This window comes from Oryctolagus cuniculus, chromosome 3 (assembly GCF_964237555.1).
Source record: "Oryctolagus cuniculus chromosome 3, mOryCun1.1, whole genome shotgun sequence".
Classification (NCBI taxonomy): domain Eukaryota; kingdom Metazoa; phylum Chordata; class Mammalia; order Lagomorpha; family Leporidae; genus Oryctolagus; species Oryctolagus cuniculus.
This window is the reverse complement of record NC_091434.1, coordinates 132,695,982-132,711,009: the sequence shown is the minus strand read 5'-3', so window position 1 is coordinate 132,711,009 and position 15,028 is coordinate 132,695,982. Positions and strand designations below refer to the sequence as shown.

At 38.9% G+C, this 15,028-nt stretch overlaps 1 protein-coding gene and 1 pseudogene across 5 annotated transcripts in view; both read right to left on the bottom strand.

Moving 5' to 3' along the window:
- IMMP2L (inner mitochondrial membrane peptidase subunit 2) overlaps positions 1 to 15,028 on the bottom strand; it is a 1,099,135-nt gene that overhangs the window by 588,493 nt on the left and 495,614 nt on the right. The window lies entirely within an intron of this gene.
- LOC127491796 (small ribosomal subunit protein eS27-like) overlaps positions 5,815 to 15,028 on the bottom strand; it is a 31,511-nt pseudogene continuing 22,297 nt past the window's right edge.

The following is a 15,028-nucleotide window of genomic DNA, read 5'->3' as shown; positions in this document are numbered from 1 at the left end:
AGGGTTTGGCATTGTGGTACAGCAGGTTATGCCGCTGCCTGCAATGCTAGCATCCCATATGAGTGCCAGTACAAGTCTTCTAATCCAGCTCCCTGCTAATGCACCTGGGAAAGCAGCAGATGGTCCAAGTACTTGGACTCCTGTACCCATATGGGAGAACTGGATGGAATTCCAGGCTCCTAGCCCTAGCCCTAGCCATTGTGGTCATTTGGGAACTGAACTGTGGATGGAAGATATCTCTCTTTCTTTCTCTCTCAAATAAATAAATAAATAAATAAATCTTTTAAAAAAATAAGAAAAGAAAAGAAAAAGGAAGCTCCACTGAGCTCTAGTGTCTAGAGTTTTTACTGGAACTTTGGTCACAGGATCAATCTCCAGCCCCTATCTAGACTTAGAGGTTGGGAGGTTGGGTTGATACCATGTGGTTCAAAGCGCTAACTGCCTAATCACATGACCAGACCACATCCTATTGCTGTCTAGAGGCCATGATGAGTTGCCTTATTAGTATAACCTCAGCTGTAAACTAAGGGGGCTCATGAGTAGCGAAGATACTTCAACCCATGCCAGAAATCCAACAAAGACCAAATTTTTTATTCTATAGCATTCACCAACCATTCCCTGGTGCACTCCATTGCTTTCTCCTGTACCTTACTTAAGAAAAAACGTATTCTTGGGAGGAATAAAGTGAGTTCACCAAAGGTAAAAAGAAAAGGAAACTGGAATTCAGTCTAGCTCTTTAAGTAAACTGGCAAAACACACATGGCAAATCACTGCCTCTTGCAGGTGTTTAGCTTCATCTACTATACTATTATGGGACTGAATTTGGCAACAGCCTTAATATGTTTTGGTGTAATACTCCAGAATTCTCTGGAATGATTTCGTCTGTTGCCAAAATTTTCACATCATTTTTTTCTATTTTTAATCTTCAGCTGTTTTCCCAGGAGAATTGGCAAGAGTTGGATGAGAGATGATGCGCCAGGATTTGAACCAGTGTCCATATGGGACACCAGTGGCGCAGGTGGTCCAACACACCATGCCACAACACACCAACACCAATTTTCACCTCTTGATTGGTCGAACTGAGAACTATGACCAACATCCTGTAGAGACTGCAGTCATCAGAAAATCCAGTCGTGGCTACTGATTTTCTTAAAAGACTTATTAGTTTGTCCTGACGTGCATATTTTTCTAGACTCTTTCCTCTAAATTCTTTTCTTCCCCAACTTTAAAAACTATTAACTCAATCTATTAGCTAATTATGCAAATTTTAGAATGCATTTATTATCATTTTCTAGGACTTTCCTGCAGATATTATCGATTTGGAGTTAGATCCAAATTCCATAATCATCTGTGTCAAGGAAGGAAAAATAATATGAGAATATTTTATTCACCAAAAATTAAGAGGAACATAAAATAGGACAAGCCTTTCCTAATTATCAGTTATCCTTCATCTGCCTTTCTCATTCCAGCTCCACTAATTGTTATTTGAACAGCAAATAGCTTATTATTTGCAATAAGAAACTCATGTATTATCTCTACTATCAGAAGCATGGCAAAGCTGCCTGCACAATTCCCATAAATTGAGTCATTTCTGTACATATGTTAAGGAAATCCAAAAAACTACAACAAGCAGGGTTCACTTTTATATTTTTCTTTCCTGAACAGGAAGAGTAGAACATTACAATTAACATCTATTGTGAATTTACAGAGATTCAGTTAGAAAATAATTCATGTTAAACAGAAGTTCTCAACATCATTAACGGAGAGTGAGAAACTGGGCCAGGGTGCATGAGAACATAAATCATAGAGGTCGTGTGTGTTAATGAGAAAAAGAGCACTTATTAGCTTACAATTTAACACATAAAGCCCTTCTCCCTCAATAGCTTAAAATGGAACAATATCGTATACCTGAGGACAGGAGAAGGTGGTGCCCCCAATTAAACGAACAACTCTCCCAGCCCCAAAACTTTTATTGTTGTCATTGAAATTCATCACTCTGATTTTATTTTTAGATTGTGGTATCTCTGCTGTTACGGACATAAAGCTGGTGACCATAAACCATCCTATCTGATTGCGACTTTTTTTTTTTAGTTTAGGAGATGCACATATTTACTTTTACTCAGTAGCCAAAACAGCATATTTTCTACCAGTTGTGTGGTTGCAAATCAGTATTACATTTGTGTATTTGTTTTGAGGTTGAAAAAGAAATGTTTGTAAATATAATAGCTAAAAAAACAGTATGTCTTTAAAACAGTACAGACATCCATCATTGGCAACTGCTATTTGATTTTACAAGTGAGAAGCAAGCAAAAGCATGGATTTCAAAAGAGGGGACAGATCATCTAATTGCAATACTGGAGAGCCACTACGAATGAATTCACTTTCCTGATACATTTTTGAGGAATCCTGCTGTCAATTCCCATATCCAGGCTAAACAGGAGTCAACATCCATGACACTAGGACACCAGGCATACAGCACTGACTCTTGAGTCAGAAATTTAGAAACAGAGGGCCGAGGTTCTGGTGAAGCAGTTAAAGCTCCTGCTTGCAATGCTGGCATCCTATATCAGAGAGCAGGTTTGAGTTCCAGATTCTCTGCTTCTAATCTAGCTTCCCGCTAATGTGCCTGGGAAGGCAGCAGAAGATGGCCCAAGTCCTTGGGCCTCTGCCACCCATGTGTGAAACCAGGATGGTGTTCCTGGCTCCTGGCTTCCAGGCCTAATCTCAGCAATACAAGCTAATTGGGGAGTGAGTCTGCAGATGATAGATACCCCGCCCCCTTCTCTCTTTCTCTTCACCTTACAAATAAATATACAAAAAATAATTTCAGGAATCTATCAGTGACTACCTGAGTTATCCAAATAGTACTGAGAAGATGTTCTCTACAGAAGATCAACAATTGGGGCTGATGTTGAGGCACAACAGTTAAGCTGCCTCCCGCAACACTGTCATCTCATATGGGCATCAGTTTGAGTCCCGGCTGCTCCACTTCTGATCCAGCTCCCTTCTAATGTGCCTGGGAAAATCACTGGAAGACGGTTAAGAGATCAGATGAAGCTCCTCGCTCCTGGCTCCTGGTTCCTGGCTCCTGGCTACAGCCAGGCAGATCCCTGGCTATTGTGGCCATATGAGGATTAAACTACCAGATAAAAGATCTCTCTTTCTCTGTCAGAATTAGAGAGAGAGAGATGGAGAGACAGAGAAGGTTCTTCCATCCCCACATGACACCAACAGCCAGCACTGGGCCAGGCCACAGCCAGGAGCCAGGAGCTTCTCTCGATTCCCCTACATGGGTAGCAGGGGCCCAAGCACTTGGGCCATCTTCCATTGTTTTTCTAGACCATCAGCAGAGTTGGATCGGAAGTGAAGCAGCCAAGACTTAAACAGGCACCCATATGGGATGTTACTGTAGCAAGCAGTGGCTTTACCCGGCCCCTCAATTAAACTATTTTTGTGCACCAAAATGATCTTTTACTTCTATTTTCCACAAATTTCTTGAAATACTCAACTATGAGCTGGGAATTGAAAAAATTTAGAGTGTGTTAAGGGAGAGTTTACAACCCCACTGAGAAGTTAATCTAATGTTGACAGAGTAGCTCAGCTACAACCTGCTGACCCCAAGGAATCCCAGACACATCTTTTCCCGTATGTTCTCCTAGTTTTCACTTCTTTTTCCCCTTCTTGCTCTCCCAAAATTCTTAATGCTCCTTACTGGAGGGTTGCTGTGGTAAAATATATTAAATGTCCACAGGGTAGAAGTTCCTAGGACTTGCTGTATCAAGAAATAGCAGACAAGAGAAAGAACAGGTTACTTTGAGAGAGTTGCTCCCCCAAGCAAACTGAGCCTCACACGCAGTCATTCAATGAATATATCTTGACTATTGCTGTGTGACTACTGGGCATACAATGATGAGTTAAACATAGACTCTGGTACTGAAGCTTGCCATAAAGGAAAAAAACAGGCACCAATCCCCAAATACACAAACTGTGACCAAAGAAATGGGGGCTTACTTGGACCCTGGGTTCAGTGAGAACTGCTCCGAGAAGCTGATGCTTACACTGAATCTTCAAGCTGAGAGAAAGAAGAGGAATCTTCAGAGAAGACATGTGCACAGAGTCTGGAACATGTAAGACAGGCTCAACACTAAAGCAAAGGGATTTAGACACAGGGAGACTGGAGGAGGAAGAACTAGAGAAAACGCTGAGTTACGACTTAGAAGTAACACTCAAGCACGTGTATCAAGTGAGAACAAAAAGGCCAATGTAAGCTCTTCCTCTGAGGAGAAGCGATTTTGCTGACAGGCACATATGTACAAAGAACAGGATCAGGTGCCCCTGATGGGAGGGACTCAGGGGCTGGAGGAACAGGAACAGGAACAGGAAGGAGACAGACTTTTCACTGTTCAGCCTGTTGTGCCTTCTGCATTTCATCTTTGTATATTTATCATCTATTTAGTGGAGAACAATGTTATTTTAAATCACTGATTCTGCAGCTGGCATTGTGGGTAGTGGATTTGTGTTATGGCTGCTCCACTTCCAATTCAGCTCCTCGCTAATGGCGTGAGAAAAGCAGTGGAAGATGGCCTATGTGTTTGGGCCTGTGCCACCTACATGGGATACCCAGATGGAGTTCCTGGCTCTTGGCTTCGGCCTGGCCTAGCACTGGCCATTGCTGCCATCTGGGGAGAGAGCCAGTGGATGAAAGATCTCCCTCTGTGTGTGTGTCTTCCTCTCTCTGTGTAATTCTGGTATTCAAAATAAATAAGTAAATCTTTAAAAAAAATCACTGGCTGTAGAAGAACTGATTGGCAGGAGAGTGAATGATACGAGAGCAAACAGAAGGCCATTGCTTTGGTGGGGATAGCTCTGCATAGCAGTAGAAACAGCAAGAGGTTAAGAATGATTAGCTCTGGATGGCAAAATCAACAATTAGTTCTAAAGGATAACAGAGGTCAGAGAGAGACTTTCTCAAAAATGAAAGCTACATCTTTTCATTTTACCTGGATGGACAGCAGAATCATTCACAATGTGAAAATACTGGAAAAGGAATAGATTGGGCTGAAAATCAGCTTTCCACAGGCATGCATTTGGAGTGCCTTTAACATCCAAAAGGAGATGTCAGCTCAAAGGAGATGTTTGGGCTGAAAGCATCCCTTTGAGGGCTATTTTCATGAAAATGACAGTTAAGCCGTGGAATCACCTACAGCTATCCCCTACTGGAATTTATTTTAATGTACTGGGATTAAATTGAGAATATTCACTTCTTTGAAATAATTAAATTTTAATAATACATATTGATTGCTTACATCTCATTAAAAGTAAGGAAATGAAAAACAGACTAAAAATACTTCTTGAGCAACACAAAATGGTACACTGAATTGAGGTAGTCTGGACTTTTTTTGGATGATAGATTCTAATTAAGAATAAATCATAGGTGGCAAATACCCATTGTAAGTGTTAACAATAAAGAAATCACCCAGAATGGATATACAAAACAGCTGGAATAAAACCTGTAATAACCAAGTAAGAAAATGCCACATAGGGCAGGCATTTGGCATTGCAGTTAGGACACTGCCTGAGATGCCCACTTCCCATGTCAGAGTGCCTGGTTTGGGTCTTGGCTCAACTCTGGATTCCAGCTTCCTGCTAATTACCAGGCAGCAGGTAATGGTTCAAGTACTTGGTTCCTGACACCCACAAGGGAGACCCACCTAGCTTTGGCATGACCCAGCCCTGCCTATTGAAGGCATTTAGGGAATGAACCAGGAGGTAGAAGATCTGTTTGCCTGTCTTCGCTCTGATCTGTCTTCTCTCTCCGTCTTGCAAATACACTGAAAATAAAAATGCTTTAAAAAGAAAATGCTGTACAAATGGGATTTCTCAAAGATGAATCATTAGGTGAACTCTCCCACTCACTCCCAGGGTGCCAATTGGACAACGGAGTGAACATTGAGTCTGCTCATCACAAATATTTAAGCAATATTAAGAGATTATTAGAATCATGATACACTTCTTATCAAGAAACATAATTCTGCAAAACAAAACCTGGCAGAGTGAGAGAAACAATGTGTAAAATTCAAGGGCAATTAAAAACAAATTAATAAATATAAAGTTTATTCCATAGAGTAGTTTTAGAGAATGTGCTGTTAATTTTGCAAATGCTAAAAAGCAGCTGTTCTTGGGATATGCTGACTACATTCATCATTCAAAGTCCAATCAGAGTAGTTACTGAAAAGGATGGAAGCTAGAACATGGATACCCCAACTTAGGAGAGATGAAAAGGATGCTAATGAAAATGATTAAGCATAAACAACATAAAAAAGAAATCAAAACATAAGAAGAAATAAGGAGTAGAAAAAGGAAGTGAAGGAGGTTATAATGTGATATCCCACAGATGAGTATAGTCTTAAAGTATCTCCCAGGCAACTGAAAATATTAATTCAAAACTTCTAATTCAAAATAGGTGGCTCTGTGTTCATCTTGTTATAACACGAAGAAGGGAGTAGAGGGAAGGGGAGGGGAGAGGAGAGGAAGGGGAGGGGAAGAGGGTGGAAACAAGGAAGGAAGGAAGGAAATTTTGTTCCCCTGATTTCCTGCTAGCCTTAAAAATAGCTAAATATTATTTCTTTTTACTTTTTCAAAAATTTTATTTCCTTTCATTTGCCTGTATCAAGATTGCATTATTTTGTATTCTCTCCAGTCCAAGAAAAACTAGCAATTTACAGAAAGCAGAGAAACTGCCAATAGGGCCCCAGTAAGCCAGTTTCCATGTTGTTTGTTTGTTTAGCTTAGAACAGGTAAACATGTTACAAATGCATTTCCTGTAGCCCAGTGGAGGTCACGATGAAATATAACGGGGAAGGCAAAGGCCCCTTCCTTCCACATTGCCATCTACATTGTAAATTCCAAGAGGGCAAGAATCAAGTCTGCTCTTTGTCCTGGACTTAATATAACAACAAGAACTTAAACAGACCTTAGCAAATATCTATTGAGTAAACAGATGAAGAAAATTAAGAAAGAAAAGTTTGGAGGAGACAAACCAATACTGTTCTATTTACTATTGAGATAAGCTTTGTCCAAAAGGCAGACACTTTAGCTGTGTACCAGTGGTAATATTTTTTAAAAAATTAATTTACTTGAAATAAGAGTGACAGGCAATGAGGACAAGATAGAGATGAAGACTGTGATGGAGATAGAGATGACAGTGATAGAAACAGATCTTCCAGCTGCCAATTTACTCCCTAATGATCTCAATAGCTGAGGCTAGGACAGGCTGAAGCCAGGAGCCAGGAACACTGGGTCTCCAACACGGGTAGCAGAAATGTAAGTACTTGGGCCCATCTTCTGGTGTCTTCCTAGAAGCACTGGCAGGAAGCTGGATAGGAAGTGGAGTAACCAGGAGGACTGGAACCTGAACTCCAATATTGTTGCCTGTGTTCCAATCAGAGATATAACCAAGCTGTGCCACAGCACCTGCCCCAGATACGGTCACTACTAAATTTATCTTCCATATCCTACTTTTCTTTCATTTGTTCCATGTTTCTGTGCCCTACATTTCTAGACTTCATTTTCATAACAATTAATTTGCTCTTCAGCTGACTTCATTCTATTATTCTTCTACTTATATGCTTTTTTTACTTTCTCAAATTTCATTTGGAATGTGATTTGTTATGTCTTTTCCCTTCTCATAGATGTTAGTCTCATTTTAGAGACACAGTGTCCTCTCAAACCATTTGCAAGATATTATTAAATTTTCTAATATTCTTCCCTAAAGAAGTTCTGTTTCCTCCCAGGTTATTTTTTTTTTAATTGTTGCTGTTGTTTCAAATTTGCTCCTACACATTCATGGTTTTGGACTTTCCTCAAATTCTTTGGGTTGATTGATAGCTTTAAATAAATCAATCAGAAAGTGGTCTAATTAAAATAGGGGTCTTGTGTGGGACTCTTCTGCATTTGTTCATCTTTCCCAGTGGCTTCTCTCCTAAATGACAACACTGACTGAAAGACACCTGCCGAGAGAAGAGGCTTATACACTGGAACCATCATGTAAACATGAACAAGAAAAATTCCGAGAAAATGCTGGTCCCATCTCAGAGTGTCCACAGGCAAAGGGATCTGCCCTGCTGTGGGTCCTTCAACACTTGCTTCCTGGGGCACAGCTCCTTTTGCCCCCCTTCTCTCTCCCATCACAGAGTTTCAGATGCCTCAGTTTTAGCTCTGTTTCATTCCTAAGGAAGTACAATCACATCAGTGGCCCGACCCTGGTGGACTGCCTGATTTCAGCAGTTGAGGTGAGGGGAAGACCTCTTCTGGAATGGTAACCTTTGAATCTCCAAGAAGCCTACTTCTCTAAGGAGCAACCAAAATACAAACAACTGTCAGACAAACCCTTTCAGAATTCTACAAATCAGTCAAAGGCTTGCAACAACCTGTGAAGCAGCAGTATTATTGATAATTGATACTTGCTAACAACCATGAGGTTTCTAAGTTTTTACATGGCCACTTTGGGAAGCAGGCCGGCAGTCCTTGAAAATGTTAGGCACAGGGTTACTATATGACCAGCAATTCCACTTTTGGGTATTTACCCAAGAGAACTGAAAACCTATGTCTCCTCTACAGAAATGTTCTCATAGCAGCATTTGTCCTGACAGGGGGAAGAAGTAGATACAACCCAAGTTTCATCAACTGAAGCATGGATAGGTAAAATATGGTGCATAAAATAGAACTCTATTTGGCAATAAAAAGAAATGAGGTTCTGACACATGCTACAACATTGAGGAATCTTGAGAACATTATGCAAAGTCAAAGAATTAAGTCATAATTATGCTAAACATTGTATCATTCTATTTAAGAAGTGAAAAAATTAGGCAAACCCGTACAAACAAAAAGCAAAAGTAGATCAGTGCTTGCAAAGGTTAAGGGAGAAGATAGAATGGTGAACGTTTGCTAAATGGTATGGGGTTTCTTTTTGGAGTAATAAAAATATTCAGAAATTTCACAGTGGTATTAACTATACAACTCTGTAAATAGTAAAATACATTGAATTATATCCTTTAAAAATGGGCAAATTTATCATATATGAATTATACCTCTATAAAGTTATTTTAAAAAACATTTCAATAGAAGATAGTTTTTATTGGGCAAACATATTATTTAAAGAAGACACATTAACCAGAAAAAAATTTCAATAATGTCTACATTTTGAGTTTCACAGATGTGACTTTAAGATTTATTTGCTTCCATGTTTATCACTCTAGAAAACACCTGTGGGAGCATGATCTCACAGTTGCAAGTAGTAAATGTTCTATGCGCATATATTTATGTATTTGTGTGTATGTGTGTTTAAAGTGCTATCTATTACCAAATGCTTATGTTAGCTTATTTATTATCAAATGCTACACTTATTTCGCAAACGCTTCCATAACTTCTAAGTGCTTCATGTGGGATAAGTCACTGACTTCTCAAAGCTATCCTATGAGACTAGTACTATTATTAACAGTAGAAGAAAAACTAAAAGAAATATCTAGGTCAAGGTCACCACTGTAGAGACTAATGGAATTGAAATCTGAATCCAGACAGACTGGCTCCAGAGTCCAGGCTTTTTACCACATGCTATGCTGTTTCTGTTATAAAAATATTTAAAGAGCACACTATAAGCAATATAATAAGTAGTTATGTTGAAGACATCACAAACATATACTATAAGGAGGATGATAGAAACAGAACCAAAAACAATTCCTAATGTTTTATAAATAAATTCTTAAAGCTTGGCATATAGCTTCCAGCTTATAACATCATATAGGAAATCAGCTTCGCAGGAAAAACTGTGCTCTGAGATACTGCTCAATGATCCAAAGAACGGCCTTAGTATAAAAAAAAACTGATGAAGATGCATGCAGAAATTAAAACTTTTTTCATAAATAAAAAAACAGGAAATAACAATATTCAGTTATTTAAATTAATAAATATATGTGTGATTTGAAATAATTACTGTAAAATTATTAAGACAAAAAGGTTAAATAGATATTTCAGTCCTCTGAAGAACAGGACATCACTTTATGTTCAAAATTACCTTTGGGAAAGACATGACACATACAACTAGTCACTTTTCTATTAAAACCATCCAGAGCACAACTTCTAGCTATTCCATCTCCTATTACGTAATAACTTGGCAGTTCACCAGTGTATTTCGATTATGTCAGAAAACCAAACCCTAGCAGAACTTCACCTAATTTTCTATTTTTATTTTATTGTCGATACTCCTTGGTATTATCTAACTTTGTTACAAATGCCCTTATCATGTGGTGACTCCCAAGAAAACTTAAAATCTCACCTGTGTCAAGAAAACCAAACAGAACACAATGATCTCTTTGCAGGTTTCATGATGGGTTTCAATTTGACATAATCCACTGGAGACACATGATCTAGCTTTTGATTGTGTAAATAAGCCCTCTCATCATATGTCCAACAGTTCCATATTTCCCAGTCATCAACAAGACATACATGTGGTGTATTCTGACCCCGACGCAGTCAGTCACAGGGGCCCTCCTCCTGCCTCCCTCAGGGGATACTCCCTTCCCACCACAGGCAAATGAACCTCCTGGCATCAAAGAACACATTATCTGCTAAGACCTGTAAGGTCCTGTAACAGATTACTTGTCTTGACAGAACGAACTTGGACTGAACCTCCAACAGAGTCCTTGGGACTGAGCTTGACAGACCTGGGCTTTAATTGGCTCTGCCATGGAACTGGCTTTGCATTTCAGACATGAAACAGTGCCAACTGAAGAGAAGCAAGATTTGGCTATATTCCTTGCTTTGTTTTCCCACCAAGCATTCCTAAGATTCATAAATTTGCATTCTTAAATAAAAACAATGCTTACATAAATACACGTGTGTGTGTCTGCAGACATACATATGTACATGTTGTATGGCAGAAAACCTAAGCCGTATTGCCACTCTTTTTTCTCAAATAAATGTAGTCCTTTAAATCATTCTGCTCATCTTTCTGGAGGCTGCTTTTCTCTTTGGTCTCCCAGCACATTACTTCAGGTTACCTGCTCTTCTGCATGGCTTGCATTTGACCAACTGTGCCATTTCATTAGCCACAGTCCATTCCGGATGCCTGGAGAGACTGTAAGTATTGATGGCTTTTGCTCCTTAGGAAAAGCTGTTTCCCACCAGAGAGGTGCTTTCTCTGCCTGTGTTAGGGTCAGAGTGTTATAGAGAAAATTGTCCCAGGGATTCTCGAGCAAGCTGGGCAGAGTGGCTCCTGTACTTCAGGGAACTATTAAGCCCTTGAAATAGAACTTGAATCTCATTGATCTGTATAACACGTAGGCCACCTGCCAGAGTATCTGAGCATACAGAAGGTTCAATCAGCATTTGTTGAATTTAAATATTAATTGAGAAAGGGAAAGTGTCAGTTCTGTTGATACCCATTTGGGATAATCCAGTTTACTTTTCATTCTTTTTTCTTTTTCTCAGAACTCTAAAATGTCTAGAAAGATTTAGCACTCAGTTTACAGGAAATATAGGGCACGTGGAAATAGGTTCATTGACAATACACGGATTTAATCAGCAAAATCCAACATGGGAGAAGTGCTCTGTGGTACAACTAACCTGGCTTCTTCAACAAATAAAGAGTAATGAGAGGGAGGGAGAGAGAAAGATAGAGACAGAAAAGGACCTATGGATTTAAAAAACTATTTAAACGGCACAACCAAAATAGACCTTCTTTGGGGCCCTAATTTGAACCAACCAATTTTTTTGAGACTTAAGATTTATTAGAGTTAAAGACTTCTAGCCAGAGCAGCATGGAAAGGGGCTCGAAGAGAGGCAAAATCCGAAAAACCAACCAATTTTAAAAAACAAATACAACATTATGAGGCAATCAGGAAAATGGGAACACAACACAGTGCCAATGTGTTAATGTGACGATGGTGTGATGGCTTTGTTTTAGTGACCTCACCATTTATGGTGTTGATGGAAATATTTACATATCAAATAGTATCATGTGTCAGAGATCTGCTTGAAAACAGTCTTAAAAGGAAGAGAGTAGTGGAGGTATGGAAGCCAGCTTATGTTTACACGGTGGTTTACAGTATTCACCACCAATCCCTTGTTTTTCCTATATGTTTAAAGTCCTAATGTGGCCAGCGCCGCGGCTCAAAAGGCTAATCCTCTGCGCCGCGGCTCAAAAGGCTAATCCTCTGCCTTGCAGCGCTGGCACACCGGGTTCTAGCCCCGGTTGGGGCATCGGATTCTGTCCTGGTTGCCCTTTTCCAGGCAAGCTCTCTGCTGTGGCCAGGGAGTGCAGTGGAGGATGGCCCAAGTGCTTGGGCCCTGCACCCCATGGGAGACCAGGAGAAGCACCTGGCTCCTGGCTCCTGGCTCCTGCCTTCAGATAGGCGCGGTGCGCCGGCCGCAGGGGTGCAGCGGCCATTGGAGGGTGAACCAAGGGCAAAAGGAAGACCTTTCTCTCTCTCTCTCTCTCTCACTGTCCACTCTGCCTGTAAAAAAAAAAAAAAGTCCTAATCTGCAATTATGATTATTATTAATTTCCACAGTTCCCTATTATCCATGAGGAATACATTCTAAGACCTTTAGTAAATGCCTAAAACTGCAGAGTACCAAACACCATATATTACTAGTTTTCCCAATATACATACACATAATGAAAAAGTTTAATTTATACATTAGACACAGTAAGGAATGAACAGCAATAACTAACAAAAATAGAACAATTACAATATGCTAAAATAAAATTGTCAGCATCAGTTCCATTGTGCATTTTGGTCATTATTAAGTAAAAATAAGCAGTATGGAACAGTATACTCCTACAATCAATCTGATAGACAACTACTATGGGACTAATGGGACATGGTGAATCCAAAGTGGTAACAATGAATGCAAAGGGACAGAGAAAGAAGGGGTGAAAGTTCATCTCACTACTCAGAATAGCACACAATGGGTAACTTACCAATTGTTTATTTCAGACATTTTACATTATTTTTGTTCCATTGTTGACTGCGGTTAACTGAAACCATGGAAAGAAAAAACCACTGATGCGGGGGAGAACTACCATAAAAATTAATTATAAGTAATTAATTTAAAGTTTCTAAATGCTACTTTCACTCTCCCTTGAGTTCCTTAATGTTACAACCACATGGTCTTTTTTTTTTTTTTAAGAATTATTTTATTGATTTCAAAGACAGAGTTACAGAGAGAGGTAGAGCCAGAGGGAGAGAGAGAGAGAGGTCTTCCCTTCCACTGTTCACTCCCCAAATGACCACTTGGGCCATCTTCTACTGTTTTCCCAGGCCACAGTAGAGAGCTGGATCAGAAGTGAAGCAGCTGGGTCTCGAACCGATGCTCATATGGAATGCTGGCGCTGCAGGCTGTGCCACAGCACTGCCCCCACATGGTCTTTTTTTTTGTACAACCTTGCCTGCCACTGCATCCTGCACATAGCTCTGTTACTACACACATCACATTTTAATGTGCTGTTTCTTTCTCATATTGGAAAGTTGCTCAGTTGAAAATATTTTGGAAAACTAAACCTTAATTTACTTGCCCTTGTAATAGTAATAATAATAATAACAACAACAACAAAAGCTACTGTCATCCAAAGTTATCTTTTGTCACCCTCTAATTTGAGATTACTCAGCTTTAGCAAGGTCCACAAAACTCTCTACAAGACAGCATATGCTTGCAAGATGTTCTACCTACTCTCTACAACTAAGCTCTTCTTCACTAATAAACAAAAAGGTCATTATTTCTTCTACTCTAAGGTTTTACCATAGAAATCATCTATCCCTATGCTACTTTCTTCTAATCTAATATGAACTCCTCAGTCCCTTATTATGTGTCTCTCCTGAACTGTGAGTTAATTTAGGAATCAATTGTCATTCTTAGCATTTCAGGACCTGGCAAACTGCCAGGTAAACAGTAGCAAACATAGCAAAAAATACATATTTTGGATAGATGGATGGATGATGGATGAATATCAAGCTTCAAAGTAATATTTTTTGGTTTTTCTAAGTTAAATGGAAATGAAAAGACCTGTGGTTTTTCTGTAAAAAAACTTAAGGGCCTTTAGTTACATCAAAAGAAACTATTATGGCATGAGTGGAAAGGAAGCATATCTCCTCAAAACAGCATTTTATGTTTGAGAGTTCTGATTTATAGCAAACAGCTAGTTGTTTGATTTTTAAAAATAATATGCTTATAGAAGAAATATTTAAATTTCATTATTGGGGAATTTTAAAAGAGATTAAGTTACAAATACTCAAATTTCTCTGTCACTAAAATGTAAATTATCCCAAAGGTGAATTTTTTTGTTTTACACATTGTTACTCAGGAGGAGACTTCACAAAGTTCGTGGAGAATTAAATTAAAACATAAATTCAGTTGGATGCAAAGAGTTTGAAATCCATTCAAAGCTTTTTCATAATATATATTTCCAAGAACTTTTGGAGGATCCCTCTTCTAAACCCACTTGTGTCTAAAGGAAATCAGTGGACTATTATTTTTAACTTACACTCTTTGAAGAAACACAGTGTTCAATACTGCAAATGTAAAATGGTTATAAACTCTTGTTTTTTCATTTTCCATTTATTATTTTTTATTTATATAAAGGGAGCAAATTTCGTGTATTTCCAATATAAAATATTAAGAGCATATGATATTTCCCCATCCTAAACTCTATTTTTTTTTCACAATCAAAACTTTATTGAAAAACTGACATCAAAATAGGGGATAACTTGTATACCTTATAAAATCAAACAAAATTACATTCTCTTAGTAGATTCACTAGAATCACTGAACTTATAATAAGACCTTCTGTGAGAAACACAGGAAGTTGTGTGGGTTCCTAGTATTGCTTTCTTCTAAAGCAAAAGACTGTGAGTCAGGTCTTTCCACCTGTAGGCTGGCACCAAACTGTAGAACAGCCTACACAAAGAACTGAGCATGGTTGGAAACCATGCTGATCATGTAGCAACCTGGACATTTCATACCTGTAAAA